Raw genomic sequence first — 6000 nt, 5'->3', positions numbered from 1 at the left:
AATTTTCACAAAATAAACTCAGCTGGTCTGGCTAACTCAGTGTTTGCTTGTGAATTCTGTTTGTTGTATGCTGTGGTTTGAATTTTGCAATGAAGTCAAGCTAGAGGAAAATAGGAGGTTTTTTCCCTATTGTATGGATTATGACGACATCTGTATTTTCTCAAGCAAAGCACTTCATTTAAAGCAGTTATGAATACGGGTTGAAACTGTGGTCTCGCCTCTGCTTAGCTAAAAGTCCGAATTTGACAAGCAGTGACCAGTAGTTGCTGTATCTGTTTCTTGCTCTTATCCTCAAGTGTTGGCAAAGACACACAGGCACTGGAAATGATTCAGCTGATTGAGTATGACACTGCTTAAGCAGTTTCGAGAATTTGCTTCCATAAATTTCAATCTGTTCTGGCTCCTGGTTTTATCTCCATCAGATATAAATTATCGTGCTGTCAGCCTCTGGATAGTGCTGGAATGCTGCTGCCCAAGTTATTTATTTTATTTTATTACCATAGCAAAGAAATCCTACTTGGCTGTTTTTAAAGCCATGTATCTCCTAGCAGAGTAAAATCTATCTTTATTTTAATAAATGTATATTTATCCCTGATGTTGCTGGGATTTCCAACAGCAGAGCTGTCAGTCTTTGGTGACCCTTGGAGTCCGAGGAGGGGTTGCCCAGTGCAATGCTGCCCTTTCCTACCTCTGCAGCTCCCAGCTCCTTTGGTTGCAGTGGATTTATTCCTCAGACCTAGCAAGGGGTGGTAATTATGCTAGGTAAATAATAAATTAGATGCAGTGCTTTCTGAATTTGTAAGTACCTACAAATTAATATTTTGGCAAATGTTCTGAAACACATCCAAACTGAAGTGCACCCAGGGTGATGTACATTAATTGCTGAAGCCCAGGTCTACCAGTGGATTTGTGGAGGGATGTCCACAATGGCTAATTTAAACCTGGTAAGCTGGTTCCCAATACCCATTTCCTGTGGAAGTCAGGATTTTGATTTGACTTCAATGGAACATTAGTCAGCTAAATTCCCCTACAGATCCGACCATGTCATGTTAGTTTTGGAAGGCACTCTTTATTTTTCCAAAGCCAATTCTTAATTCTTCAAGTGATACAAATTCTGTCACTTAAAAGTCAATGCCAAACATTCTTTTTTTTCTGCATATGCCTTCCTTTTGAGACACTTCTTTAGGAGGAAAGACAAAAAAATAAAAGTAGATGTGGAGGGAGCTTGTGCCTGGGCTTGGTGTGTGAAACGCTGAACCTCTCAAGGCGTCGAAATGGTGTTTTGCACGGAGGTCGCTGGTGTGGTTTGCCTGCAGGTTAGGCCAGCAGTTCCCCCGTGAGCGCGAGAGCTGTAATTTGTATGCGTGTGGCTCAATTTCATACTGTCAGATGAGAAATCAGAAGCAAAAGGAGCAGAAAATAAACATGAATATTAACAAAAGGAGAGCAGAGGTGAAATGCTTAGTGATTGCTGCCTTTCCAGAGGTTGTTATGTATGCATGTTCAGACTGATTTGCTCTACAAGGGTAAAGACTCTTTTGGTTTCAATTACCATGCAGTGGCTCAAAGCTTTCCTAATGAGAATTGAAGTCAGAAAATTGTTTTCTTCACTTCAATGTAAAACTTTACATTCAAGACAGATTGCTTTTTTCCTTGTCCCTGGTAAGCGTGAGAGTTTTACTTATAGTGCAGACTGCAGCCTTGGGAAGCAAGTGCTGATAAACTGCTCTCAAGCGAAGCCCTCTGGGTGATGCTCAGAGCTGCGTGAGTTGGCTCTGGCAGCAATCACATCCTGCTCCCAGGCAGACAAATGTGTGCTGCACTGCAGAGGCTTGGAGGAGGTGATGCACAGAGAGCGAGGAGCTAGAGGAGACGTAAGTGCATCCTAGAAGTTCCCTCTTCAATAAAATAAAACACACTTGTCCAGACATAGAAGCACCTCTAGTTATTAAAATTCTTTATACACAAGTCACGTCAAAAACTCATTTAAATTGAAGACACCCACTTATTAATGCAGAAAATGCTCTTATGACAGGACTGGTTTCCATAGGCAGGGATTACTCTAGTGAGTAGCCTTGCTGCATGGGAGAGCCTGTGTTATGTTATGTGTTATGTTCCTTGCTCATCTTGGCACAAAGCTCTTGTTCCTCAGCTTAATGCTCTGCCATCGAATCTTCAGATAAGATCATGGAGCAGATCCTCCTGAAAGTTATGTCAAAGCATACTGAAGACACAGAGGTGGTTAGGGACAGCCAGCATGGCTTCAGCAAGGGCAAGTGGTGCCTGAGTATTCTATGGCCTTGTACGATAGAGTGACTGCTGCCTTGTGATAAGCTTCAAAGCTCCCCTGGCTCCCAAGGCGTATCCCCCCAGCCCAGGCTGAGCTAATTAGCACTAGAGCAATGCCTCTGGGAATCCATATTTGTGAGGGGAAGGACTGTCTTGAAAAGAAGAAGGTGGAGAGAACCTGGAGGAGAGGCCATTGACCCGAACAAAAGACGACCGTTGGTCTAAACAAAGAGCGAGCTTTGTTGCCAGGAGGAAGGAGGAGGAGAGGGAGAGCAGAGAACCTCAGACACCCAGTTCAACTGCACAGAGCAGGAGAAGGCAAAGGAGGTCCCTGCAGTCCATGGAGGTTCAATGGTGGAGCAGAGACCCCCGTGTAGGTCATGGAGGACTCCACACTGGAGCAGAAAAGCTGAGCTTGAGGGCAAGTGTGGCTGAATTGAGACCCCAAGAGTCACTTGATGCCAGAGCAGGGGGGGAGGAGGTACACTGGACCCAAGATCCATTTGCAGCCTATGAATGTCCCCGTGCTGTGCCCAGAGAGGTCCGTGACTCCATGGGAAGCTCGTGTTGGAACAACTTTTTCCCAGACTTTCATGCCAGGAAGAGTGGCAGAGGGGAACTGACTGAACCCCCATTCCCTGTCCCCTGTGCTTCTGGGAGGAAAGGTAGAGAAATCAGGAGCAAAGTGATTTGAGCCCAGGATGAAGGGAGGGGTGGGGGAAGGTGTTGTAAGATGTGGTTGTTATGTCTAGTTAGATGAATGTCAGTGAATTAAATGGATTTTTCTTCCCCAAATTGAGTCTGTTTTGCCCGTGACCATAACTGGTGAGTGAGCCGTCCCTGTCCTCATCCTAATTCGTGCCCCATTTGTTGTCTCTCCCATCCCATCTCACCAGGTGGAGGGAGTGCAGGACCACATAGCCCTACTGTGGGTCAAGCCACCACACTATGTAATTAGCCATGTTAGAAATTAATTCACTTGGAGCTTTAAATATGAGTCATAGTCACTTCGTGAGCCCGTATTTTAAATTCCAGCTTACTGAGCCTGTGTGCGTCCCCGCTACTTCTAAATTAACAACGTAGCATGGCATGTTTTTATGAGCATACCTCTTCGAGTCCTCTCTATAATGCTGATTACATTGAGCTAAAGGGAACGTGTGAGTTGACCTTTCTCAAGGAGGTCTTCGCCAAGGCTGAGGCATACTTGTTCTTTCCTCTTGACACCTCTGCTTTCAGGTGGAGTTTGTTTTACTTGTGCCACATTTTTCTGCTCCAAACATAACAGATCTGAAGTTATTCAGCCTTGCTGAAGAGTTAAGTGCAATTAAGTGTTGCTTGAGGCTTGCAACTAAAGGATAGGGTCAGCCCCCTAAAATACAAGTTTTCTGCAGCGTGGCATGTGTGATAGTGTGGTCTGGGGTTTTTCTTCTGTGATGTTGAATGTCTACAGTGTAGGTGTTTCTGAGCCCATCCTCCAGGCTTGCTTTCCAAGTCATAGAAGAAACACGGACATTTCCAATGTGTGACTCATCTTACTTATTTTAGACATCTACTCTATAGTGAGATGAATCATTCCCTTATAGAGCCTGTCTGCCTCGTCCGTCCTGTCAAATAACATAGCTCCCCAGCTCACTCTGGGAGCTTGGTCCCTGGCTGTCCGCATTGAAGGAATGTTTCTTTACTCCCAGCTCTCCTTGGTGTCAACCAGCTAATTGCCTCTGAAACTAAATGCGGGTGTTCATGAGAGATCGTTCACCGCCAGAGCCACTCTGTGTTGTCAGTGAGAGGAGCGGGGTGCCAGGTTTGGCTGCCTCCATCCACCCTCAGCAGCCCTCTGCACATCTCAGCAGGCTTTGCGCTTGTTGCATGTCCCTTGTGGAGCGTGCTGGCATGTCCCATAAAGCCAGTACTTGAGTGGGCTGCGACACTCCGCTTTCTCTATTTAAGGTACTTTTGAATTGGGAGAAAAAACAGAAGAAGAAGACCACTGCAAAATAATATGCTTAAGGCCACAGGTGCTCCAGAGGGAGCCCAAATAAAATGATGTCCAAGCCCCATAAATCATATCTAGAGACAATCTACTGTCACAAGGGCAGCCTTCAGGACTGACATCCACTAATTGCCTTGTAGATGTCTGAAATTTTGCAATTTGAATCCCACCCATTGCATTTTACACTAATAAAACCCCTGCAGAATTTCACCCTCGAGCAAGCTCTGTTCAGCTGTACCTTCCAGAAGGGGTGAGCGTGGTGGTACACAGAGTACAGCCGAACAGTTGGAGGTGAAGATGTGTATGATTGTTTCTATGGCTGGCAAGTATTCATGGTTATTGATGGAGTTTATTGCCAGGAGTGCTTTCCACTCATATTTGGTCCAGCCTCAATTGTAAAAATTATTACTGCACAGTTTAATCAGAGGATTCTTTTATTTTCCCCTTGATTAAGACATCTGTGTATGTATTGACAAGTCTTTTGTTTCTTCATTGGAAGCAGCAGGCTGTTTGGCAGGGCAATGGGATTCCCAGATTTTTGTTTATAGATGAACATGGCTAATATGTTTCTGTATTTTAATACCCTGCTAAAAAGGAAGGAGATGGAAAGGAAGGAAAAAACAGTTACTGAGTTAAAAAAGATGGAAGTATGGAAAACTTTATTAATTCCCTTTCAAATGTAAACAGAAGGGAAGAGAGAGGTTGGGCTGTTTGAATTACTGCACTGAAACTAGGCTTGGTCTGGAAAGAATGTCATGATTTATGTGTTCAGGTTTATGCTAAGTAAGCCAGAAATTTTGCAAACCTACGATGTTACACCTGCTGGTTTGTGAGCCCTTTGCACAGGTAGATTTAAACTTTATCTTATGATTTCAGGTTTTTAGGACAAATGATACCATATGTATACTACAGATTGTTAAGGGATTATCAGATGACTGTCATAGTTGGTTGCTGAGTGAGAAAAGTCTAGAAAGAAGTGGTTTCCAGAGAAAAGCTACTGCAGATTACTGTCAGATTGGTTTGAAGGAAACATCAATCCTTACCCTTAAGTGTGAAGTACCTGGAAAAAAGATCAGACCTTCCAATGTGTCCTAGTTTTCCTAAGAAAGCAGTGGCATTGCCTTAGGATTTTCTTTGCTCTGTGGTTATCTCATGTGGTGAAAATATAGATCCTGGGGTGCATTAGAAGGGGTGTGGTTAGTAGGTCCAGAGAGGTTCTCCTTCCCCTCTACTCTGCCCTGGTGACGCCACATCTGGAATATTGTGTCCAGTTCTGGGCCCCACAGTTCAGGAAGGACAGGGAACTCCTTGAGAGAGTCCAGCGCAGAGCCACGAAGATGATTAAGGGAGTGGAGCATCTCCCTTATGAGGAAAGGCTGAGGGAGCTGGGGCTCTTTAGCTTGGAGAAGAGGAGACTGAGGGGTGACCTCATTAATGTTTACAAATATGTTAAGGGCAAATGTCATGAGGTTGGAGCCAGGCTCTTCTCAGTGATGCCCAATGACAGGACAAGGGGCAATGGGTGTAAGCTGGAACACAGGAGGTTCCGCTTAAATTTCAGAAGGAACTTCTTTACAGTGAGGGTGACAGAGCCCTGGAACAGGCTGCCCAGGGAGGTTGTGGAGGCCCCTTCTCTGGAGACATTCAAACCCCGCCTGGACGCCTTCCTGTGTGATCTCATTTATGTTCCTGCTCCGGCAGGGGGATTGGACTGGATGATC

The sequence above is a fragment of the Antrostomus carolinensis genome, unplaced genomic scaffold (genome assembly GCF_000700745.2).
Source record: "Antrostomus carolinensis isolate BGI_N321 unplaced genomic scaffold, ASM70074v2 scaffold4942, whole genome shotgun sequence".
NCBI lineage: Eukaryota > Metazoa > Chordata > Aves > Caprimulgiformes > Caprimulgidae > Antrostomus > Antrostomus carolinensis.
Note: the sequence above shows the minus strand (reverse complement) of the source record.